We start from the raw sequence: 27,063 nt of genomic DNA, 5'->3' as shown, positions 1-27,063 counted from the left end.
GTTTACTATGCAATACAACAAACAATAATTACCACCTCACGGCTATATGCATCTGCCAACCAATTAAGTTGCAGTTTTCATCCATGTCTTTCCAGACTCATTTAATGAATGCAGTTAAGGGTTTGAAGTGTGCATGTTCATTTAAAAAGAGTCAAATTCCTTGTTTGTGTTCACATTCACAGCTAAGAAAGCATGATCTGATGAAAGACAAACTTGTAGCCATAATAACAGGCAATGCTTCAAATATGGATGCTGCTGTAAATGGATGCTGTAGTCTGGATCCATGGATTTGTTAAAGAATTCTGTATCATTGCGAGATAGCAGCATGATGTCACTGTAACTATGACAACAAGTGAACACTACGTCAGCTGCCTGCTGATGATCACATGATTGTGATACTACTACAAATCCACCACTGCAGACTTATCGGGACTTATTCATTGGAACTAATACAAGAAACAACTGGTTAAATTGTGGGGGTGTTTCCGAGTCCCATTAATTCCCACCGGTTGCTACATATTTAGGTCACGCGATTCAGTATCCGTACATAACGTACATATGGATAACACACGCCTGTGCTCAGTGCAAGGTCATTTTGTTTGTGGGTACATCTGTATTAAATGGCCACATTCTATGGTACCGTGATTTCTGCCAAAAAATTTTTCAAGATTTCAGCCGTCGGAAATGATACAACTGAGCAGGCTTGGCGGAGTACTGCACTTTCTGAGTGCTTTTCTCATTTTGTTTTGTTTTTGTTTCAGTTAAACAAACTCACTTCTATTTGCATAGTTAATTCAGACTGATGTGAAATCTCTCCATCAGCACCTTCAGTAGACCCCAAGCATTAACACAAAAAAGTATCAAATATTTTAAAAAGTGAGACAATTAGAATTATTCATGCAGAGAAAAAACACTAAATGTGCTGCCTCAGCTGTTGAAACATTATGATTTTCCACTTTTATCTGTATCATATCATTGGAATTCAAATGGGGTTTTGGACTAAATGAGCTAAAAAAATACAGATATCACTCTGGGCTCTCGTAACTTGTGATGTCATTTATCAAACTTTTAACCTTCGCTGTCACCTCAGGCAAACACCATTTTCTATGATCTTTTTGATGGGTTTGCAGTACTAAAGAGAATTGTAGCACAGTTGTCTTCCATAATAATGTGGACTGAGGTGAATGACACCTTTATCGCACGGAAGTCAAAGAGAATGTACATCTCCAGTTAGGATGACATTTTGGAAAGTTTTAAATCAGGAGCTGGGTATAAAATAGAAGAGGAAAACAATGCACTAGTAGAGTTTAAAGCTATACTTCAACCAGGACTTCAGATGTTGACTTTTAATAGAATATTAAAATATGAGATCGACTGAGTCCAGAAAGAGAAGCAAAGTAGAGAAACAGGAAAAGAGGCTGTCTGAGGAAAATCTAAAACTAAACACCGTCATTTCTATTTCATTTTGCAAATGTAGGGTGAGTATATTTTAGTGTTAATGACTCTTTCTTGTTTTCTGCCGCTGCTTGGATGACAGCATTCTTCAGCAATAAAAGCTTTTTGAACTTGTCATTTTACTGGACAGATGGCTGTATGCATTTTTTGGCTGTCTGTTGGTACAGTATTACACTATATAAAGTGAATGCCTCAACAGTTGCATCTGTATGATAGAAATGAAGTACACATTTTTTCGTGTTCCACCTGGATAGTGACACTTGCAATTCCAGATTTCGATTTGAAATGTCATGTCAGTAGAAATTGCGACAACTGTGACGGGCGGCAAAGAATTTTAAATACCTCCTGTGTGCTCTGCACTGTATGGGATACTAGAAAATAAACAGTGTGTTATGGAGGAACCTGTCAGTTGTGGGATATATTGCAGCTACAGAGGGCAAGAGGACAGCAAACTACATGTTCTGCTTGATATGAAACTATCAGCTCGACATCCATGCAGCATCCCACGGTTTTCATTTTTACAGTCAAATTACTGTTTTCTACACTTCAGTTCCACACGTCAGTTACTAATCATAGCTTTGCAACTGTAACTAGGCACATCAAGACCATCAAGTTTTGGATTTCTTCACATGTTGAAGCAAAGTGCATGGTGAAAGAGCAAGCAGCAAACTCAGGGGCGTAGAAAGGAAGTTGCTTGAATGTGCACTTGAGGCTGAATCCAAAAGCAAGTCAATCCCCATAGACCTCCATGTTAAAATAATCAACTTGACAGCAGAAATAAACGTGTTTACAGTGGTATATAAAACGCTTTTGGTCTCTACACCTAATTTCTCAGTTCAAGACAACTGTTTGCAAGAAGAATTTATATTAGCGCTGGGACTTTAACGTGTTAATTTCGATTAATTAATTACAGAATTTTTTTTTTTTTTTTAAATAACGCATTTAATCACACCTTTCTCAGTTGCCTAATTTGTGGCACACCGGTAACACTGATGCACACTCCAACCCAGTAGGTGGGGGTAATGCACCTAAAGTCTGTTTGCCAGCTGTGAAGAAGATACGCAGGATGCACTGAGTGATGTTAGCACATAAGAAAGTTTGGTGAACAGTGAAGGAAGACTAAACCACATTGAGTCTGTTGGGCGTAAAGTTTTCTTTCAAAAATCTTCCCAATGATAGCTTGGAAAAGAAAGTGGTTGTCCTGGTACCGGCAAATAGTGTAGCCATCCCATAATAGTCCACTTAGGAAGACACCGAAAGTGCTTGAGTGCTTCCATCAAAACTCACACTTTTATTCATGTGCTAACATAATTGTACAAGGGTTTTCTAACCATCAACTAGTCTTTCAACACGATTAGCTAACACAATGTAGCATTCTGCTGCAGGTTTGGTTTGAAGCAAACAACATGTAAATATCTAAATGTGAGCTGGAGATGAGGTCTTCAACCAGCTCTTGGAGTTTTTGCATTAGCTTATAATGTCCTGATGTAGCTGGCAAAAAAATTTAAGTTTCACTAGCTGTCCTCTTTAGTTTGAATATTGTTTGTTGAAAATCTCCAGTATTTTGAGGGGAAGTAAAACACTAAGTGGGCCTGTTGGGGGTCTGGATATGCAAATGTAGCACTCCTATTATGGCTCATATTAGCTACATGTCTTAATTTATGAACAGGAATGCTCTGCTGTTCATCCTTCATCATGCAGCGCTGAAATTTACATTTTAATAACACTACAGAGCTTAGCTGTAGGACTGTGGGCTCCACCTTTGTGAGGTTCTGTTCATGTAAACAACTACACATGGACTCTCACAATGCAGAATAATATCCAACTATATGAGTAAGTGGAGTTTTATGTCATTTTTAGCATGAAAACAGTGCCGAGGATACTCCAATACATGAACGCAGGATTAACTAGATGGACACAGCACATGTACATGAGTAATGGATGGAGTGTGTATGTTCAAACCGATCCGTCACAAAGTGCTCTCGCTCAAATCAAGCCATTAAGTGGCCACACTTAGACATTTCTGTGAGGCCACACTGACATTTGCAGCTTTTAAAAGAACCCTTTAAGATACTGAACTTATTCAATAATTTCTGGTCTTGTCACATAAATGTAATAGATTCCTCTCTTTCAAACGACACACACACACTGACACACACATATCAAAAAGCACATTTAGATGAAGTGCTAGCTAAAGCTAGCAAAATGTCTGCAACATCTGTATCTTAAAATTTTAATTGGTTGCCAGACGGGTGGCCAGACTGGTAATTTGTGAGGGTACATAATTCATCAAGTCGAGGCCAAGCATATGCTGGAAGAAAAGACGGTATGTGACTGATCTGGGGGTTTTAATATGAAGGGAGAACTCAAAACAAAACATCACACCTTAAATTGTACCATCAGACACATGAACGATGTCTGTTCCATACTGTTAAATTAATGATTTTATCCTAAATCTCGGGGGGGGGGGGGAGTGTTTCTGGTTGTAATTTAACACATCCACAATGTCCCTCTGATTGTATTTAAAGCTTCAGTGAAGAGCTGCTCTGGAGACTCTTTATCCTCCACTGTTAACCACTGGTCAGCTCTACCGGAACATATGTGGGCTGAAGTCAGTTGCTGCTACAGTGTATTCACGGCTGGAGGGTCAAAAGCAAGCCTGGGGACTATCCAGATTTGGTCCCTCAGTCTACAGTGGAGCTCAGATTCATTAAATGTCAGTGTGCAAGGCTGAGGAATCTTCAAGTGGAAATGAAAAGATTTACAAATTCTTCTGTTAACTCATACAGCAGCTTTCCTGCTCCTCTCCACAGGCTGCTTTCACTGTGCAGAGCTACTTTCCATTCCAACAAGCAACCTGATTTGCCAGATATCCTAAAACGCAGCCACGCTTCACAAAGACAAGAACACGAAAGGAAGACATCAATTATTTCAAACACAATTGTGAGTTGTCCTTCTCTGTGCAGTCTAAACTTTGTTTGACTTTAGAGAATCAACTGTGTATCATTAACATGCATGTACACTACCATTCAAAAGTTTGGGGTCACTTAGAAATGTCCTTATTTTTGAAAAAAAAAAAAAGTTTTTTTTAAATGAAGATAACATTAAATGAATCAGAAATACAGTGCAGACATTGTTAATGTGGTAAATGCTTATAGTTAGTGTGGATTTCAGAGGTTGTTTTGTGACACTTTTAGTTTGAACATAGCGGAAACTTCAGAAGAGAAAAAAAAAGTTTGAAACATTTAAAATGCCCTGTAATATGTATGGACACTGCTGCTCTTTGTACAGAAAAAGAATGACCAGTGTATTTGCATATATGTAGAATGTATATGAAAGCTGTAATTGTAGTTCTTTACATCCATACAAACTATTGCAGGGATTTTCTTTTTCTCTCGTGCCATTGGAAATGCTGCAACTTTATTGACTGCAGTGCACACAAGATTAGTTATGTAGAAAGGAATGCATGTATATGTTTGGTCTATAGGTCCAATAAAACTAATATTGAAGGTCCTTTTGTTTTATTTTAGTTGTATTTAATATTTCAAAGTATCATTGCTTTAAATGAAAGCGGTAAAAATAAAGCAGGACAAGCACATGACACAAAAGGATCATAAACGCCACCATAACTGTGATGTTTTCATAACAGCCTAACACCTTTGTGTTCTCTTCACACACGTTCCATCACTGTTTTCTTTGCCTGTTCTCTCAGTCATTCTCACGCCTCTACCTGCCTCATGCTGAATCCTACCAAGTGAGTGTCAGCCAGGTAACCCAACACTACAAAGGAGCCACCACAAGACACCATCTAAATGATTTATCAGTTGTTGAATATGAAATGTATCATGAATCATTTTAGAAAGAAAATATTTTTTTCATTTAAGAGATCAGGACCAGTGAGTGTCGTACCAGAAGACTCAACCAGGTCAACAGATGATCGAAGGTGGATGAAAGGATGGGGAGTGGAGCATCACAAGCGAAATCTATCCATCAGGTGTAGATGCAAAAGCAGAAAACATGAATCTATAGTTTGCACTCCTGCACGTCCTGTACTTCTATCCATCTGGCATGAAAGAGCTGAACAATCAACAATCAAAAGTATTAAACGGTTTTCCTGCAATGACATCATCAATGATCTTGTCCAATAAAGTTTGATTCAACAGAGCTTCACCACTACACACATGCACAGATATGATGTACTACTGTGTATCTCTGTGAGGACACCCATTGACAGGAAGTGTTCCCCACTACAGCTACCTAAACCCAATTCTACCATTAACCCTAAAACCAAGTCTCAGTAGTCAAACTGCCCATTGATGGTGTGTCAGAAGGTGAGGACCAGCCAAAATGTCCTTACTCCCAAAGTCTCAAAGATAGACAAGTATGTATGGACACATGCACGTACACTCACGCTGTCCCAATTTCATCAAGTAAATCTCTATAAAAGATTTAAAAAACAAATACTAGAAAAGCACTCAGAGAGCACAGTACTCCACCAAGGCGGTTCATTACCCCATATGGCACTGTCAGAAATGCAGCATTTTTTTTACTCAGTCAAGGAACATGGTGGAGTTATGTGATGATCAGCGTACGTTTGTCTGTCTATGCACAACGTTACTCAAAAACGAAATAACGGACTTGGATGGAATTTTCAGGGAAGGTCAGAAATGGCACAAGCACCACCTGATCAGATTTTGACAGTGATGCAGCTTATAGTCTGGATCCACGGATTTGATAAATATTTCTGTATCATTGCAAGATAGCGGCACGGCGTCACTGTAACTATGACAGCAAGTGAATACTATGTCAGCTGCCTGCTGATGATCACATGACTGAGATCCTACTACAAATCCACCACTGCGGACTTATCCGTCGGAAATCACACGACTGAGCAGCCTTGTGCTCTCTGAGTGCTTTTCTTCTTTCGAAATACACCATTTGTTTATTAGTTATTGATGATCAAAAATCACAGCAACATAGAATGTGGCCATTTAATATAGATGTACCCACAAACAAAATGACTTTACGCTGAGCACAGGTGTGTGTTATGCATGCGTACGTTATGTACAGATGCCGAATCACGTGACCTAAATATGTAGCAGGGCTGCGATGTGGCTAGCTATTATCCTGATAGGAAACCATGTTTGAAAACGTGTTAGTTCATTTAAACAATGTCAAAACAAAATACACTTAGATGTGATTAATGGTTGTATGGCTTTTCAATGAATAATGCATTAATAAAGTGGCTTTACTTTGTTAATACATAATAGATAGTTTCTAATGGTTGTGCACATACATAGAGCCACATTCTTCATTCTTCATTCAATTATATATTTTTAAATCTTTAACATGCCCCCATCATAAATCCTGGCACCATATCAGAAAGCCGTGATATTTACATGAATTGCATGGCTTCTTGTCTGTGAAAGGTGTTGCTTGTAGAGATGAAACTTCACTGACTGAACATCCGACCCTGCAGGTCTCTTTAAGATTTTTAGAGCTTAAAGCAATAGTTTGACTTTTTGGGAAATATGCTTTCTAGTGGAGAGTTAGATGAGAAGATCGATATCACTTGAATATGAAGCTGCAACCAGAAGCCAGTTAGCTTAGCCCAAAAGCTGGAAACCAGGCCAGCTACAGTAATGTCCTGGAGTCTCTTCTGGTTACCTAGCAACTGCTAAGAGCCAATAAATTATCCAGCACGTAAACTCATGTGAACTAACAGGAGATTTTTACAAATACAAATACACAACAATAACATGTTAAACTAGTGTCCTTTAGAGGTTCTAATAGGACATATTCAAACTGCTTCACCTGTTTTCAGAGTTCATGCTAAGCTAAGCAGCTTCTGGCCTTAGCTTCATACTATAGCAAATGGCTGTGATAACGTATTTTGCAAAACATCAAACATTTACTGTGATTAGGGATGCAAATTTTAAATAATTTTCTTAACCTTTGGTCTGCCTGGTTTTCAATCAATACCTGCTCAATCAGACTGAATGTAGTGCAAATGTTGTTTTTTCGATTTGCTGGGAAAGCTGTTTGAATCACCAATGCTAAAAGTTTGCTATAAAACTTGCACATCTTCAATAGCCACTTGGCTATTGGAATGATGTCCAAGCTTGTTATCCTCAGAAGAACTCTGACCAGAAACCATTAACCACCACAGAAGTCTCTGTCATGGTGGCCCATTGCTAGCTAAACCCCCACAATGCATTCGGCAACACAAACACTGAAAACAACCTCATTCATCCACAACAATCAAAATTCAAACACAAATGAAATAACAGTGACAAAACTACTCATTTAACAAACTGGATTTTAACATTACTATGGTTTCCTTGCCAACACAGAAATGCTTGAAGTTCAAGCGACTGTTTCCTAAGGTTGCAACAGTATTAAACACAGCAGACGAGCTGTAGTCTTCCATTTAAATAAACAGTGCAAAGCTCCACCTGGTGGTAATCAGGTACTACAGCTAATCTCCAATACTTCTCATCTTCTGCCTTCTCAGTTAATATAATTTTAATCAATTAAATTATTAACGTCAGTTAATCGATTAATAATTAATCATCATCAAACACCCCTACGTGGAATAGCAACTTTAAACTCAGTGTTGTGTTTATTGCTTTCCAGACTGTAGTTTTTGTGTTGCATATTTTTACTGTCATCCCATTTTCAGCTTCAGAAGGCTGTTGTTTTTAGCAGGAGTCAAACAGTATGGTTTCTCAGGGGCCAATAACAATGTGTGGTGGCACACAAGGGTTTTCTAATCATCAATTAGCCTTTCAACACCATTAGCTAACACAACATATCACTAGAACACAGGAGTGATGGTTGCTGGAAATGTTCCTTTGTACCCCTATGTAGATATTCCATTAAAAATCAGCCATTTCCAGCTAGAATAGTCATTTACCACATTAACAATGTCTAGACTGAATTTCTGATTCATTTAATGCCATCTTCATTGAAAAAAAATGCCTTTCTTTCAAAAATAAGGACATTTCTAAGTGACCCTATACTTTTGAACGGTAGTGTACATCTGTAGTGAAAATAACAACCTTGGTGATAAAATTTAGAAGAACTCAAACTTCAACACAAAACTGTGAAATGTATTTGTTTATTAATGTGTCATGTGTTAAATTATAGGAACTTCACCGTATATCCTTCAGTGTTGATGGGTCATTACTCAAGAGAAGTAACAGATCAAACAGTGTGGTTGGATTGGTAAATGAGCAGCCTCACAAACTAACCATGTCATTTTAGGTTATGTTAGCGTTGTGTTCACAGCTCGTTTCTGCTGCCTCCAAGCGGACATTTAATTCTGAGAAAGCTACATTTCTTGATATTGTGACTGTAACTTGCAGAAAAGTAGCCAAACAGAAATATAAGTCTGAGTCTGGGTGGAAAAGCAAAACTCTTTAGCTGGATGAAGATCACAGCCTGAGAATCTCCCTCTCTTTCTCTTCTTCCCTCCTTCACTGTCTTGTCTCTGGAGCTCCGGGCCTCTTGCGTTTTAACCTACAAGCCAGCCCTCCCGGTCTTATCAAAAATGCATTAGCCATGCTAGACTTGATAGTATGGAGCCTCAGAGCTCTCTCATGGCACCAGCACATATTGCTGTAGGCAAGTTCATCTCCCACAAACCAACCGGTGCACAGTGGGACGGACAGAAGTTATCTTTGGCTTGGTGCAGTAAGCCTCAATAGCATGAGTCTAATGTATTAGGAAAAGTAAAATCTACATTCACGCTGCACAAAAAGAGGTCAGTATAAGGGGAAAAACTGCAGTTTTTTGAATGATTTATCTGTATTTACAGTTTTACAATTTAGTCAAAGGTATTGCAGCACAGTCCATACAAAAGTAAAACTAGGAATCAATTTTCAAGGAATACCAGAGTGTAGCTGGGTCTCCATGGAAGGTTAGACCCATGAGTGAGTGATATCATAGAAATGAGAAGAGAGGGGGGAGGGAGAGAGGATGCAAACAGAGAGACAGAGCACACGACACACTGTCATTATGAAAGATCTGGGTCACATCAGGAAGAAGCAGGGTATGATGACAACAATACAACATATTGTGCAGGAGTTAAGGAAATTACCGACTAATGTTTTATGATGTTCCCAATCCTGAAAGAAGTGCACACTGTACACAATCAGAGGTTTCGGCCCCAAATAAAAACAACTGAACTCCAGCTCAGATATTTGGCACATACACTACCAATCAGAAGTTTGGACACACTTTCTCATTTAATGGTTTTTATTTGATTATTCTATACATTGTAGATCAATACTGAAGACATCAAAAATATAAAAGAATACATATGGAATTACCTTGTAAACAAAACAGTGTGAATCTTCAGTATTAATATACAATGTAGAAAATAATACAAATAAATAAAAAGCACTGAATGAGAAGGTGTGTCCAAACTTTTGACTGGTAGTGGTTTGTTGCATCTTGTTCTTAAAGGATGTCATTTATAAGGAACCTTAAATACATTAACATTTACAGTGAATGTGGTTACATGTACAATCAAATCCTGTTTTCTGCAATAATCTATTATTTTTGCATGTAAGCATCATCTTTTGTTTTTAGAAAACTACACAAGCCCTTTGATTGTTTTTAGGAAACTTGAAATTGAATGTTACTAAGAGTAAATGTACTAGGCCTGAGCGATGTAAGTGAAAAATTCCCCCACAAAACTATTTATTATGATGAATATCATATCAATTTCTAATTATTGATTTTCTGATTGTAAAGTAACAATGGACTGTTGTTTCTCTTAGCTGATTGGTTCTTGCCATAATATGGATTCTAACAGTTGTCAATTACGGTTGTCAACTGTGTACCAACCTGACCTCTGTACAACACAACTGATGGTCCCAACCCCATTAAGAAGGCAAGAAATTCTACAAATGAACCTTGAAAAGGCACACCTGTGAAGTGAAAACCATTTCAGGAGACTACATCATGAAGCTCATGGAGAGAATGCCATGAGTGTGCTAAGGATGGCTATTTTGAAGGATCTAAAATATGAAACATGTTTTGACTTTCTTCACACTTTGTTTACTACATAATTCCATATGTGTTCATTCATAGTTTTGATGCCTTCAATGAGAATCTACAATGTAGTCATGAAAATAAAGAAAAACCATTAAATGAGAAGGTGAGTCCAAACTTTTGACTGGTAGTATCTCTAATAAAGATTAGCTGAAAAAATAACTATGTTGCATTAATCACCTTCATTTTAATATAACCACTTTATTCATCAAGACACACAGGTCAGAATTTTAATATTATGACACTAATTAAAAACACACACAAATAAATTTGCACACAAATAACAATAAATAGGCTGAGGATAAAGAAATGGTATCGCCTTGATAAACATTATGTGAAGAAGTCAAATAAAATCAGTTTTAAAGGTAAATTGACCTCAATGGATAACATTAGGAAGCAACCTGGTATCATGAAAAGGTGTGTTTTAAGGAAGTTACTTTGCATTTTGTGCATTTGCATCAAGTAATACACACCATGATGTAAATTCCCCCATCCACCCAAGTCTGTGAGACATCCTCATGCAGCCCAAAATTTGTGAAAACATGGCCTGCTCGCACTGCAAGCAAATCAAATGGTGCCTAAACGGTTGCTTGTTATGAGGAGAGTAGAGATTGTAGAATGAGATTCTCCATCATCCAGGCAAGAGTTAGAACTAAAGTAGTTTCTGTAGGACATAGGAGGTGCTTTGAACAGTATATGCCTTACACTGACGGATCCCAAACACAGTGAGACGTTCCAAACTCTCCAGAAATCCTGAGCAATGCTGCGCCACTGTGCTCAACACAACTCAGGAATAATCAGATCGACACTGTGCTACAACGAACTGTACCTAACTGTTATATCCTGTTAAAAGTGTAAAGTCACAGCTATGGCAGCTTTCTCAGTTTTTCTATTTCCTACCTTGGCTGGGTTTGCCACTATTCCCTTACAACCAACTAGTTTTATTTTTTTTTCAGTGTCAAACTACTTTGTATATATCTCATCAGTGCATCACCATTGAACAAGCTACAGCCTGTGCATTATGTAACGATACACCTATGAAAGTCCACTATCATCTGCACCAGAGGGCCAGTGCCAGTCAAAGCCAGTTCGTTTGAGCACTGAAGCTGTGATTCAGTGAGTGAGCTTCAGCCTCGCTGTCGCAGAGAAAAATGATGACAGGTCACGAATGAATCAGCCACTGCTCTCTGCTCCACCACAGCACTGACCTTTCAGTGTTTGTTAATCAAGTTTATTCAGAGTACATTTTAAAAGCTCATCTTGACGAGAAAGAAATGACAGGACACACGTTAACTGTGTGACGGAACAAACAAGGAAAAAAAGTCTGAGTAAACAGCTGCATCTATATCTGTACTACAGTGTCTGTATATACATGACCAACAAATCATTGAACATATCACAACCATCATCATTAGTACAGTAACTACAGTATAGACATAATGCTGTTCAAAATTTAGTTTCTATTTGCCCTTTAAGACCTACCATTGTGCAAGTCTGGCAAGACATAGTCCTATATCTTATTCCTATATTTTAGTACTTTTATTTGCTTTACATCAAAATAACCCTTACATCCCAAGTTTTAATAATATGTATTCACTTATGTCTTAACTACTACAATAAATTGCTTAAAAGTGCAATAAACCTAAAAAAAAAAAAAAACAATTGTTTTTGTTTTTCACATATATTTCAAAATACCAGCAATCCTTCACAAGTAAACATAAGCATAAGCTATAATATAAAAGCACTTTATTTGGGAATGATTTTATATTTATAGTAGGATGTTGCAAAAAACAAGCCTCATTACGTTAGACAGCTTGTTCCACATTACTACTGTGTATTCGGAGAAAGTTCATTCCATAGAAAAATTACATTTTATCTTCCTAAAAGTATCAGGTTGCTATCTGGCTTGTAGGACATTGAATGGTCTGAGATGTGGCTAGTTTTGTAGGATATCACTACAATCATGACGGATGTACAAGTATACTGGCATCCTTAAAATAGGGTTCATAAGGCATGTTTAGATAACTGATTGATCCAAAACTCAAGTTAGCGGTAGATTCATTTAGATTTTTTTTCATGGAAATGCTATGTAGTTTATAAACAATAAAAAGGGAAAGGGAATCTCCAACCAAGGAAACCCAAAGCTGAGCCTGCAGCAGAAAGCTGTCCCATAGTAATCCTATATTTGCCCTACCACATTGGTTTGATAACACAGGGCTATAGTGTTGATTGTGTGATTGAAGTGCACATTAGAATCATGTAACTTTCCTTTCCATGCTGGGCCCAGGCTTATATTTCATGATCTGTACCATGTGTGCCACCGTGGTAGCCGCTAATTCTTGCAGGTGTAACAAGAAAAGAGAGCGCAGTACTCCGCCAAGGCTGCTCAGTCGTTGTATGATTTCTGACGAATAAGTCCAGACGAGTCCACAGCGGTAGATTTGTAGTAGGATCGCAATGATGTGATCGTCTGCAGGCAGCTGACGTAGCGTTCACTTGTAGTCATAGTTACAGTGACGCCGTGATGCTATCTCACAGTGACACTGAAATCTTTAACAAATCCGTGGATCCAGACTATAAGCCGCATCACTGCCAAAATCTAATCAGGTGGTCCTTGTGTCATTTCTGACCTTCCCTGGAAATTTTATCCAAATCAATTAGTCCGTTTTTGAGTATAGTTGCGCACAGATAAACAGACAGACAAATGTACGGCGATCATCACATAACTCTGCCGCGTTCCTTGGCGGAGTAATAAACGGTTCGATATTTTTGCACATGAACATGACACACAGCAAGAAAAGCAGAGTGCCCTTTAAGAGCCGAGACAGAGAAGGTATACGAACCCAATAAAATAGTGTGAATAAGAGAAGTGAAGACAGGAGATCTGTGGAAAATGAGAGTGACACAGTCTGACCTCAGCCCTCCCCCCACTTTCATTCTCTGCTTACAGACACACTGACAGGACAGGAATGAACGGTGGTGTTTCAGCCAGACAGCTAACCGTTTTTATATTGAAATCACATTTTCTAATTATAATAACTGCATTTTGCATTTAGCTAAGCACATTCTGTTGACGAACCAGAAGATGTGAAACTGGTGAATGCGTTGGCTGGCAGCTGCTGATTCCAAAATTTTGATGGTGACGGCAAATTAAATCCTCCATCTTTTATATCGGCCAAATTCTAAAATATAACTCGAGGCTGTTGTCTGTAAACAGAATACCTCAGTGACAACGCTGAATATTACTATTTACACCGATCAGGCAAAACATTATGACCAACTTCCTAATATTGTGTTGGTCCCCTTTATGCTGCTAAAACTCCTCTGACCCAGTGGGGCATGAACACAGGAACTCTGGGGATGTTCTGTGGTACCAGGATGGTGGCAGTGAATTCTGTGGGTCCTGTGGGTTGCAGGGTGGGACCTACCTAGATCAGGCTTGTCCTTGTGCATCCCACAGATGCACAACAAGATTGGGATCTGGGAAGTGTGGACCACCATAACTCTGTTGTGTTCCCCGGTCCAGTCCTGAGCAGTTTTTGTGGTGTGTCTGGGTGGATTGCCCTGCTGAGAGTGGCAACTGGTATCAAGGACTGCTGTTGCCATGGGAGCTTGGAGGGTTGCTTGTTGTGGCTGATCGGTGTATATTACTATTTTCTACACCATGAAAATATTAACTATTAAAAAATTCCCCAAAGAATGTGTCAAAAACCTATAAGTTCATGACTATTAATGTTAAAGTGCATCTCAGTCCTGCTATGCGATTTTACCAAAAGGTATGCCACACTGTAAAGAACCAGTGTATTCAACAGCTCAACCTCGTCTCCAAAAAATTCTGATCTAATATAGCTGCACTGCATTCTCATTTAAGTTTTGAGCATAACTAATTAGCAATTTATGTCTAAATACTCATATTTTAACATCTATGATCAGTGGTTCACTTGTTTAGGGACACAAGTTACGTTGTCAGATTTAGAAAAGTATCACACCAGGCAGATGGACGACCCATAAACAGGGGCTATAATCCCCGACACAGCAGTTGTGGGTTCGAGTCCAATCCATGGCCATTTACTGCACGTCTTTCTCCCACTCGTGTCCCCACATTTCCTGTCTCTCTCTCTCCACTGTGCACCATAAAAACAGGCCAAAAAAAGAGAAAAGTATCGCGCTGTGGTTGACACTTTCACAGGGATAACTACTTACTAGACACACCAAAACTACACCGTTAGGTTTATGAAAAAGACAACATCACCAGACGTTTAAAGCTTCTCCTCTATTTTCTATAGTCCCACTTCATCTAATATATGATTGGTTGGCTGAAAAGGAGCAAAACTAAAGCAATAAATGGCAAAGATATGTTGATATGAAACATATTAAGGATGCGCCACAGACAAACCTTATCTGGCAGAAAATATGCTCCCTCCCTCAGTTTAGTTCACAGGAACATAATATTTGGGAGACAAGGCTGGAGACTGGAACATAAAACGTGCTGCCAATTTTTACCAAATCTCTTGCAACCCAATGCAATTATAAAAGGGACGACTGAGAAACTGTTCAAAGGACATCTCAAACCCTTTTACATAAAACCTCCCCAGTGCTAGAAAAACTGCTTTATTTTCATGACATTATCGATGTAAAGTGCATGGGCAGTGGGTGGGGCCATCTTTGGCTTCTCCTTCATCCATAGACCCCAGTGTAGGAGTCATTGAAAACACTAATGCTTTGTGCTAAATGCTAATATCAGCATGCTAACATGGTCAAAATGGCAATGCCAACATCCATCGATCCATCCATTATCTTTCCGTTTCTTAATCCTCATTAGGGTCACGGGAGGCTGGAGTCTATCCCAGCTGACTTGGGGTGAAGGCAGGGAGAACATGCAAACTCCATGCAGAAAGATCCCGCAAAATGCCGGGACACGAAACGGAGATCTTCTAGCTGCGAGGCGACAGTGCTAACCAAGCTGCTGTGCAGTCCCAATGCCAACATGTTTTATAAAAGATTAGCGTGTTCACAATCTCCATTTAGTGTGTTTTAGTAGAACTAAAGCTGATGAAACTGTCATTACAGTTGCAGGTGTTTGTTCAAAAAACTAAACGTAGGACATAAGACATCCAACCTAATGATATCACTAAATATAAAGTCACTGGAATGAAAGTAATTACAGGGGTGAAAATACTATCTTTACTCAATTGAAGAAGAATGAAGCATTAGTTGTAGAAATATTTCACGAAAAAAACAGAAATGTCAACATTGCGGTGGCACGATACAAAGAGTCATTTGGATTCATCCTCTGTGGTTTCAGGTTAATCCCTCACAAAGTTTCTAGTCAGAGAGGTGGACCAGCTGACCCGACGCTGCCATCCCCAGAGCCACGCTGCCTCTACGGATAAATAATGTTACCACCTGTTCATATCATTTCTTGCCAAGCCTGTATTGTGTCTGAAATCCCTTTCTGTTTACTACCCAGTGCACAAAAATATGCTGTTATGCCACAAAACATGCAAGTGAAAGCAATTCTAATGCATCAGTGTATTTACTGCTCACTGCAAAGTAAGCAATGTTGTATTTATTAAAGAGCTCAGTGTATATTGTTATCTGACAGTCAGATTTTACCTGGTGAAGTTTGTGGACTTGTGCATCCATTTTCATGTGTCTACAAAGACCGTGCGCTAAAAACTGAAAAAAAAGAACAAGATGAAAAAAAGGCTGACACAAGCATGGCAGAATAGAGGGGAGTAAAAGCCCACCAAATCAGAACAAAACTCCAGTGTTCTCTGAGCTCAGACCTCCTCTACTCAGCTCTGCCCATGCGGATATTAAATTGCCTCTCAGCTGTCTCTGATATGAGGGAGGTTGGTCGGTTTAAAAGTCTGATATCACGTTGCCTTTCTGCTCTTCTTCCTGCCTTCTTTAATCCCCGAACGACTGCACCGCTTTGATTTAAAGGTCCACTCCTCACATTTTTGCAAATTTTTTTTTCCAGATGAAATTGACAAGCAACGGAGAAACCAACAAGACATCCCAGCGGGGGGGAGTGTCTGATGCCGCTCTTGACACTGGAAAAGTACTATTATGCTAAGTTAGACTCTGAAAGGAATTCTCCTCCACGGTAACGTCTGTTGTTTCTCAGCGGGCAGGCTGCATCCGCATTATGCAAATACAACAAAGTCCCGTCTGTAGTTAGAATCCACAGACTACAGTAGAAACATCATCATCCTCTCTCTCTCTCTCTCTCTCTCTCTCTCTCTCTCTCTCTCTCTCTCTCTCTCTCTCTCTCTCTCTCTCTCTCTCTCTCTCTCTCTCTCTCTCTCTCTCTCTCTCTCTCTCTCTCTCTCTCTCTCTCTCTCTCTCTCTCTCTCTCTCTCTCTCTCTCTCTCTCTCTCTCTCTCTCTCTCGCTCGCTCGCTCTGATCCAGCTGCTCATTTGGCAACGAAGCAAAGAAATAAATGAAGTGCTTCGGCGGAAGGAAGGCTTCACTGGGAGAGGGATTGTGAGCAGAAGGAGTGAGATGAGGATTTGGTGAGAGGTTTTAAAGACAGTTTACTTAAATGAGCGTCTTTTTTGGCTTAAAACATCAGTGGGACGTTTGGCTTAATGCACCTACTGTGCAGTTATGCTTTCAATGGTGTTCGGTTTAATCAACCTGTGTCCTTGGATGATATTTTTTTTCTATCTCTATGCAGTGAATGGGCTGAAAAGCAGTGTTTATTCTTTTAAGTGTTACAAAAGAGATGACGTACTGACAGCAGTATCTGAGGTCTTGCTTAGCAGAAAAGTAAACCGAGGATAAACTAAAAAGAAACCTAATGCGGGGAGACTGACGGACAGCATCTTTACTTCGCAATCTGAATATTCAGGATTTTAACCAAGTTGGAATTAAAATAGTCTAAAAAAATTATTAAAATTTAAAATTCCTCTTGATACCAACTAGTAGGGGAGCCTGTTGGGCTCTATGTACACCTGGTATTTATTTGTCATTCCTTTGCTGGAGAAGAGATTGTCTCCAATAACTACTCTGCTGAGAAAACATTTTGACATTCTGGGCCTTTGTTGCCAAGAATTAGATGAACAGATAGATACTACTCTCACGTTCCATTGAAGATGAAGCTACAGCCAGCAGGTACACTTAGTTCAGGACACATTTAACAGTTTCATCTGTACAAATGCAGTATTATTTCTGGGAGCAGAAGAAGGGACTAACTAGCAAGCAGAAACCTGAAAAATAAAGACAATGCAAGAGTCACAAAAACAGCAATTCCTCAAATGACCACTTGAGGCTGGCTCCAAAACCAATTTAATCCCCATAGAACTATATGTTAAAAGGTACAATTTGACAGTAGAAACAAGTATGTTCACAACCTGGTACAAAAACAGTTTTGGTCTTCACAGATAATTTCCCCCATTCATACCAAGTGTACAGAGAGTATAGTTTTATAGTCATTTAATTTTTTATATCAACAGATATTAAGTCCCAGTCCGATACCATTTTCCTAGATAATACACACCTTAAGTAGATTAAAGGTATTAAGAGCAGTGTAGTGTATATGCTTGACAACTACAAAGCTCTGCAACGCATTAATTACATTCATGCATCCAAGCTCTATTTTAATATTTACTAGGCGGTCATAAACCTTGTTGTACAGTGTCTTAGTTACCTAAATGAACTCACTGTGTTCCATTGAGTGTCTATTTTTTAGTTGGTGTATGAAATTGGTAGTATTGAATGTAGCTTTGTTACTACCACCTCTCAAAAGGTGGAGGGCATGACACAAAATACTTGAACTGCAGATATTACTAGTGGCTGTTACTTTCATTTTCCAATCTGAAATATTATCACACTGCAGTTTGGATGTGTTTTGTAGGGATGCTAATGATTAACATATATTCGATTACTAGTGTTAATAATTTCACCAATTACACTACCGTTCAAAAGTTTGGGGTCACTTAGAAATGTCCTTGTTTTTGAAAGAAAAGTATTTTTTTTTTAAATGAAGTTGACATTAAAGGAATTACAAATACAGTCTAGACATTGTCTATGTGGTAAATGACTATTCTAGCTGGAAACGGCTGGTTTTTAATGGAATATCTCCATAGGGGTACAGAGGTCCATTTCCAGCAACCATCACTCCTGTGTTCTAATGCTATATTGTGTTAGCTAACGGTGTTGAAAGGCTAATTGATGATTAGAAAACCCTTGTGCAATTAAGTTAGCACATGAATAAAAGTGTGAGTGAAAGTGTGGAAAATATGAAATTGCCTGGGTGACCCCAAACTTTTGAATGGTAGTGCATATTGACCTGGAAGGCAGAAAATAAGGAACGTGCATGTCAGAAAATGTACTGTAGATTAGCTGTAGTAAACACTAGTTTATACTTTAATACTGTAGAGGACCATGTCACTTGGCGTATGGACAATCCATGTTGGCAATCAGAGGGCATTGTGGCGGCTTAACTGGCAACCGGCCACCATGACAAACACTTCTGTGATGCTTAATGGTCTCCAGCCAGAGCTCAAGTGTTTGAGACAAGGTGGGACAGACTAGGACAGTTTTATATCCCAGTGGCATATGCAAAACAGTCCCTTTTGTGGCACATCATGGCACACATGTCCACTGTACTTAATGTGTGGTAATGAATACTTGTTAAAACTGACCTACTAGGGCTGGGCAATATGGCCTTAAAAAAAAAATCCCAGATTTTTTCACAAAAAAATCCCGATTCACGATTTATCCGATTTTTTTTTTTTGCCCCCTACCTAATCTCTGCACGCCAGAGTCCAGTCTACTTTATGCAAATGAGCTGCAGCCCTCTCCAGGTAAACACACCGGATTGCAGCTGGAAATACACCGCATGTGGCATGCTGGTCCGGTTGCAGTGCGTTTCCAGCTGTGATCCGGTGTGTTTACCTGGAGAGGGCTGCAGCTCATTTGCATAAAGTAGACTGACTTCTACTTTATGCAAATTGGACGCCGCGTGCGGAGATTCCACACATCGTGAAACTGTACTGAAACTTCTAAACTAGACGTCAGTGACATAAAACGAGGACAGATTCAGCTGCTGCAGATTATTTCTCGCCTCAAATGCTTTCAGAAATACTTTTCGCTGACATGTTTTTTGAAATAAAAGGGAAAATTTGCGGCCGAGCCGCTGTGTTTATCCGACTTGTCTGCCGGACTGTCCAGCTGAAAGCTCGGTCATGTGACCACGTAGCGGCCTGCTGTTGCTCAGAGCTGTCATGTGACCATGTTGTGGTTCGCTCGTGACCGCCATCCGTGCGATTTTCAGATGCGGTGCGTTGCCGTGCGGGAAAATCGCATCTATTGGACACGCGCCTTTAGCTCTGCACCGCTCGCCGCCATGTTGTTTGTGTATCAAGCGCGGGGGGGAGGGAGGCGCACTCTGAACTACGGGAGCCCAGCAGGCAGGCGTTGGTGGCGGGTGTTGATGAGAAAATCGATTTTCATTAAAACAAATCGACATTAAGTATAAACTCGAATTAATCGATAAAATCGATTTATCGCCCAGCCCTATGACCTACAAATCCTTGATTAAGGATATTAATCTAAATTTGCATCCCAAGCATCCTGCCACAAACTGTGCTCTCCCTGTGAGACACCTTATGTCTGTGACATAACTGTGTAGAGAACTGTTTGTCAGAATGGCCAGAAAAGCATGCTTGCTTGCATACTGCAATGGGCAATCAGATGTTCTATTTACCATTCAATGTACTGAGAAATAGTAAATATTTTTTCTAGCATACTGTTTAGTATGGTATGGACATGACATTGGAACACACCCTGAGTTTCAAAATAACTCCTCAGGAAACATATGGGTCACAGTGGGTTCATCCATCTTTACGTACCATCTATACATCGCAGGGAGCTTACCAGGCAAACAAGCCAAGCATTTCCCAAACTGTCAAAGTGTTCCTTTCAACAGCACTGCTCCACAGTGGGTATGTGGGGCATTTTGTTCCTTCTATTTGTTGTCAGTAGAGGAGACATGCAAGAAACTAGGCAGGGCAGATCCACAGCTGGATTTAAAACTGAGGAGGGTGTGGTTCATGTTTAGTATCTCAATCACCGCCTCAACTCCAGGGCAACATTTTCAAACTGTGTTGTCAGAAAAGATACAATAGAACAGAAGTATTCAATTGAAGCTGATAATTCGACCCTATCAGAGCCACAGAAAAAGGGAACACACACACACACACACAGACAGACAGACAGACAGACAGACAGACAGACAGACAGACAGACAGGCACGCACGCACGCACGCACGCACGCACGCACGCACGCACACACGCACACACGCACACACACACACACACACACACACAGGTGTCCCTCTCTGAACTCGCCCCTTCGGTAACTCAGAAATGGCCTGGTTAGTTCCCATGACAACAAATCCCAACATGAAAGAGCGATCAGAAGAATGAATCTCTGGAAACGGCAACCGCTGACTGTCAGGACCGGCAAGGTGAGGATAATGAGTGAACCTGAGGAAACCTGTGTGAAACAAGCTGTTTGCTCTTCACTGTTTCATTTCACAGAGCTTCAGGAGACACGGAGGCAAGTTCATCTACAGCAGTGTCACCTGCTCATTGTCATTTCCTGCAAACAGAAGCACGTTCCTCTGTGCAGGACTGAAGAGATGAAAATGAACCTGAAGGATCCTGACCACAGTATTTACACAAGACTGATCCACATATTGCTGCAGTGACACAACACGCAGCAGCCAACTAAAATGAGGTTTTTGGCTGAAAAGAAAAAAGCATATTAACTGGTTGTCCGCTGTTATTTCCTCTTACCATAAAAATAGAAATCCTCAGCCAAAGCAGATTGAGATTTCTAAGCAATACCACTGAGACCTCTACATCGCTTTTACTGTGTATAACTGAAACCGATACACAGTCAAATCACAGCACTGAGTCACATTTCTACAAGGAATTGGTTGGTCCACCTGTTTTTGAGTTTAAAAGCCAAATTATTATTTCAGCATTTACTCAGACAGCATATCAGTAAGTTTATAAGGACACACAAATGCATTTTTTGCTAATTTATCAGCGGTTTTAGAGTTGTGCTACTTGACATGGACACACATATTTATTTAGGTATGTGTGAATTTATTTTTGGCCAATAAAACGCAAGGGACTGGTTTACCTAATAGTACTGTTGGGGGGGATTGAGCCTTAGCAGAAAGTTGCATAAAACATTAAATATTATTGGTTAAAATGTGTTTGTTGTTGGGGGCTTCTGTGTCACTGGGTCTCCCATCATGACATCATTTTAGTTTATTCAATTTATAGTGTAGTTAAAAACAAACTCATTAGCATCACCTCTGTACTTCATGTTTATTGTTTCACAGGTTAAGATTGATTGTACAGACTATTAATCACATTTATAGTCAGCAGAAGAGACTTACATTCAGAATTTTTGTTTCTTATTTGGGAAAAAATTAAACAAACAGCTTGTGCAATGTCCAGAAAACTCACTGTAAACCTAATATTATTGTAGTATTGGCTATTACAATCTATAGAGATTGTAACAGATTGTAATTGTAATATACACACTACTCGTCAAGAGTTTGGACACACCTTCTCATTCAGTGGTTTTTATTTCATCATTTTATACATTGTAGATTAATACTGAAGACATCAAAACTATAAAAGAATACATATGGAATTATGTTGTAAATAAAAAAGTGTTGATCTTCAATATTAATCTACAACGTAGAAAATAATACAAAGAAATTAAAAGCATTGAATGAGAAGGTGTGTCCAAACTTTTGACTGGTAGTGTGTCTCTGTGTGTGTGTGTGTGTGTGTGTGTGTGTGTGTGTGTGTGTGTGTGCATGCGTTCGTATATATATACATACATACATACATACATACATATAATATATATAGTACACTTTTTTGCTCCACAGTAAAAAGATAAATAATTCCTTGCATTCCAATAGGGTCTTCGCACCATTCGGTGCTCGGACCCTAACAATCCTAGTTAGGTTAGCATCACCAGATATTTCCCATTCATTCACACTGCTAACTCTGAGGCTTATTTCTTCACTTGTACCAATATATAAATAAACAAAAAACAGATATAAATAAAACACGGTCATATATATAAATCTATAAAGGATCTACAGATAAGTTCAATATATTGCTAGTTTAAACCAGTATTTCCGATTGATTGGATACAACTGTTTCATATCAACCAGCTTCTTATTCAATGCAACTGTACAAGACATTTTTTCAAGATGTAATTTATTGTATGCAATCAGATACACATTTTGTCAAATTCAGTGAATATCTGCTCACAGGCTGCTGGCTGTCAATTTTATGTGCACACTGAAAAAAAATGTCTCGTGTTTGTTTCCTATTCATAGAGCCAGGGCTGTGTACAAAGTGGCTTGGACCGATTTACACAGCGCTATTCCAGCATGCTGTTCACATTCGTGTTCATGAACAGGTCAGGGGGGAGGAGAGGGGAGATGGGGATAAAGCGGGCAGTGGGGAGTGAGAGGGAAGATACACCTGGCAAATGGTGAGTATCTCAACATGCCAACTAGCTAAATGTTAATCTTTCCCCAGAATCACACACTCTGCCTTCACAGAAATCCACTGCTTGAATTATTGCTTATGTCTGATATGGTTTTTCTCAGATTCAATAAAGATGCAAATGTTTTTCATTTCTAAAGTTTAACTACTAGACAGAAGAGGTCAAGAACTTCACAGACAGTCTGTTCTCAGTATATGCACAATGCAGAATTCCCCTTCATACTCCAATAGGTTAGTTGGCTACTGATATAATTCAGTCGAACTCTGAACCTCAGTCTTTCTGCACAGTGAAGGTCCAATAGAAGCACGATGACAGATGCGAGAGTTTATTTTTACTAGTTTGAAAGTAGTTAGCAACTTCCATGAATTTCAAACAACCTTTAGAGAAAATTTAAGTGAGAAAGTTGCAAATAGCTGTCGCAACCAAATCTAACTACATCCATGACTGGAACTGTAGCATTTTGGTTCAGCCTGATCACTTTAGAAACCCATCCATCATCTATACACCGCTTAATCCTCATTAGGGTCGCGGGGGGCTGGAATCTATCCCAGCTGACTTACGGTGAAGGCAGGGGACACCCTGGACAGGTCACCAGTCTATCACAGGGCTACACATAGAGACAAACAATCACACTCATATTCACACCTATGGACAATTTAGAATCACCAGTTAACCTCAGGATGTTTTTTGACTGTGGGAGGAAGTCGGAGAACACAGAGAAAACCCGGGAGAACATGCAAACTCCATGAAGAGTTCCCCTCCCAGGAAGGCAGGGATGCGAACCGAGGGTCTTCTAGCTCCAAGGTGAAAATGCTAACCATCCAGTCACTGTGCAGCCCCTAAGAAACCCAACCACTTGCCATGACCACCTCTCTGCTATCTGATAGGCCTCGAGTCAAAAACAGATAAGACAGGTTTTCAGAGCAGATGGTCAAAATATGCCTCCAGTATCAGCGAAAGGGTTCATTTACACAGTGAGTAACTGAACTCTGCTTACTAACACTAAAATAGTGGCTCCGCTCTATTGGTTGTTAACCTGAACGCAAGCAACTAAATACAAATCAGCCATCATTAGTTTTAATCTTTACTCACCCATGTTTCTTGTACGGTCTGAGGCATTTCATGATATCTTCAGTATAAATACAGCCTGCCAATCCTTGATTACTGAGCAGATTATGTGGACATGAGGGCTATGGGATGTGACACCAAAAACCCTCAGAACAAGCAAGTAACTGGACTTGGAGCAAAGGTGGTGTTTTTGTCAAGTGGGAAACTTTCTTTTAAGCTGTATTCAGGAAAGTGCAGAACGCAACACAAAAAGATATGTCAACTATTTGTTCAGTAGTTGATCAAGAACAAAATAAGCAATGGAAAATGTTGTTCTGTGGTTCCAGTGTCACAGCTAGGAGTACTTTTCTTTGTCTTTCACTACCGTTCAGAAGTTTGGGGTCACTTAGAAATGTCCTTATTTTTAAAAGAAAGCCAGTTTTTTCCAATGAAGATAACACTAAATTAATCAAAAATACAGTCTAGACATTGATAATGTGCTAAATGACTATTCTAGCTGGAAACGAGTGATTTTTTTTATGGAATATCTACATAGGGGTACAGAGGAACATTTCCAGCAACCATCACTCCTGTGTTCTAATGCTACATTGTGTTAGCTAATGGTGTTGAAAGATTAACTGATGATTAGAAAACCCTTGTGCAATTATGTTAGCACATGAATACAAGTGTGAGTTTTCATGGAAAACATGAAATTGTTTGGGTGACCCCAAACTTTTGAACAGTAGTGTATGTTAAACTGAAAATGTTTCGGTTTTAGATTGCTGATTAGCCAACAGACAGTCTGATAACAATAGTTTGAGGACATCAGGAAGGATATTTCTCACAATTTTCTGAAATTTCAGGGAGTGAATAATAAAGGAAACAATCTGCTGATCAATCAGTAACGAGAACAGTTCTTTGCTGCAGGTGTATCCCTGCATGTACGAAGCCTAACCGCAAATACGAAAACAGACGTTACGTTCACACTGAACTGAACAGGACAAGAAAAATGCTGTGTGCATGCAGCAACAAAAGAAACATTTCAAAATGCACTTCACCAAAGCCAACTCTGCACGAGGACTTCTCAGAGTGACGTAGTTCCAGTCCACTTGCTACTTCCAGCCTCTATAACAGCAGCCCTACAGATATACTGTCATAAATGAGAGAGATGTCAGACTGGATTACAGTCTAGGTACAGAGCTTCTGTGTAAACGCCTGGTTAGGTTAAGCTTCATGATGAAGACGCTTCTCCTCTTCATCTCACTCATTCCCCCAGTGTGAGGCTGCCCATGCACACTGGGTGCTCTTTGCTGCTAGTGTGCTGCTGCTGGACCATTACACACAGGATGCTCTGGTCTACAGACTGCCATGCTTCCTTGCAGAAAATAGCACCAGCAGCTCTGGAAAATTGCAGTTGCAAAGTGGAATTTAAGAGCTTGAAAAACCTCCAAACTGAACCAAAAAATGCATGGTTCGTTCCTCCCAGCAGTCTGCATGTTGAACTGGTTCATTTAGTGTAGAGACACAGTGAGGGGAGGCTGAGTGGAGCCCAGTATGGCGGGTGTAAAGATGCTGCTAGTTCGTGGAAATGTGCATGATAACAAAAGAAGGGTAGGGGGCAGTGCATGGGAGCTGATTTTCACAATGTCCAAAACTCAGTAAAACGCTGAAAGCTGCGGGATGGCAGGAGAAATGTGTGGAAGCTGGATGGAAACAAAGGGAAGCGATGCTGAAGGAAACAATGCATCCCAGAGAGAAGAGAGAGCACCTACCTTGATGCTGTCAGGCGGATACTTCTATCTGGGCATCTTCTCTGCTGGAGCACCGCTGGATTCAGTCACATCAGCCGATGAAAGGTTCACATAAAGCAACTCTCAGTAGGCGTTTAGTTGGACCAAAATGTTGCATTAAACGCGCACAAAAAAGCACACTAAAAGCTAGAGGCTCAGCCCAGCTCGACTCTGCTCAGGGTAACTATATTCTTCCACAGACAGGCTATTATGTCTGCTCCTCATCAGGGAAAAAGCCTCATGTTTAGCAGCATTTACGCTAGCCGAACGGCTAACGTAACCCGAAACGATATTCTACCGCAAACCGGGGAGCAGGGATATGCTGTGCTCGTGATTTCCCGTCATCGCGCTGTGTTTTGGTGAGGATGATAAGAAAGCAGAGAAAAGATGCTCTCAGGCTGTGGCAGCGAGCAGGTCCTTTCGCTCTTGGTGCCAACGGAAGCCTGCGCGGCACAGAGCATCCTTCGCTTTTTATTCTGCTCGTATGATACAAGGGGAGCTGGGAAATCTGATAACCCACTTATGTCTGCCGCGCACAACCTCATGTACAAGAAATACCACAATTATTAATAATTACAATAGTAAATCGTTAGCTTTTTTGAAATTATATGAAAACCTAAAATAAGAAGATAGGATAAGTTTTAATAATCTAAATGTATAGACATGAAACATGCTAACAACATCTTTAATACCACCTTAAATTTACTTTTAACAAGATTTCTCTTTGTTTAAAAAAATCTTATTTAAATTTTATGGCCATATTTTAAAGGTTTACTGTAATATTTTATATCGCCCAGGGTCACTTTCACCTAATCAAGCAATGTGATCACCATGGTCAAATAATGTTTCACAGTGTGGCTTGATGTATATTTAAAGTTATTTAATTATTCCTTATAGAAACACTACCAGACAAAAGTTTGGACACACCTTCTCATTCATTGGTTTTTGTTTAATTATTTTATACATTGTAGATTAATACTGAAGACCTCAAAACTCTAAAAGAATACATTTGGAATTATGTTGTGAACAAAAAAAAGTGTTAATCTCCAGTATTAATCTGCAATGTAGAAAATAATGCAAATAAATAAAAAGCATTGAATGTGAAGGTGTGTCCAACTTTTTTGACTGGTAGTGTATGCGTGGCAACA

General features: G+C 39.6%; 1 protein-coding gene across 1 annotated transcript in view; it reads right to left on the bottom strand.

The window, feature by feature from the left end:
- Positions 1–26,366, bottom strand: part of b4galt2 (UDP-Gal:betaGlcNAc beta 1,4- galactosyltransferase, polypeptide 2) — a 250,168-nt gene extending 223,802 nt beyond the window's left edge. The window contains exon 1 of the mRNA XM_023286532.3: positions 25,898–26,366. The gene's annotated coding sequence lies outside the window, so the exon portion shown is untranslated. The remainder of the gene's footprint in view (positions 1–25,897) is intronic.
- Between the last annotated feature and the right edge of the window lie 697 nt (positions 26,367–27,063).

This window comes from Amphiprion ocellaris, chromosome 10 (genome assembly GCF_022539595.1).
Source record: "Amphiprion ocellaris isolate individual 3 ecotype Okinawa chromosome 10, ASM2253959v1, whole genome shotgun sequence".
In the NCBI taxonomy this organism is placed as follows: Eukaryota; Metazoa; Chordata; class Actinopteri; family Pomacentridae; genus Amphiprion; species Amphiprion ocellaris.
Note: the sequence above shows the minus strand (reverse complement) of the source record. Positions and strands in the feature narration are given on the sequence as shown.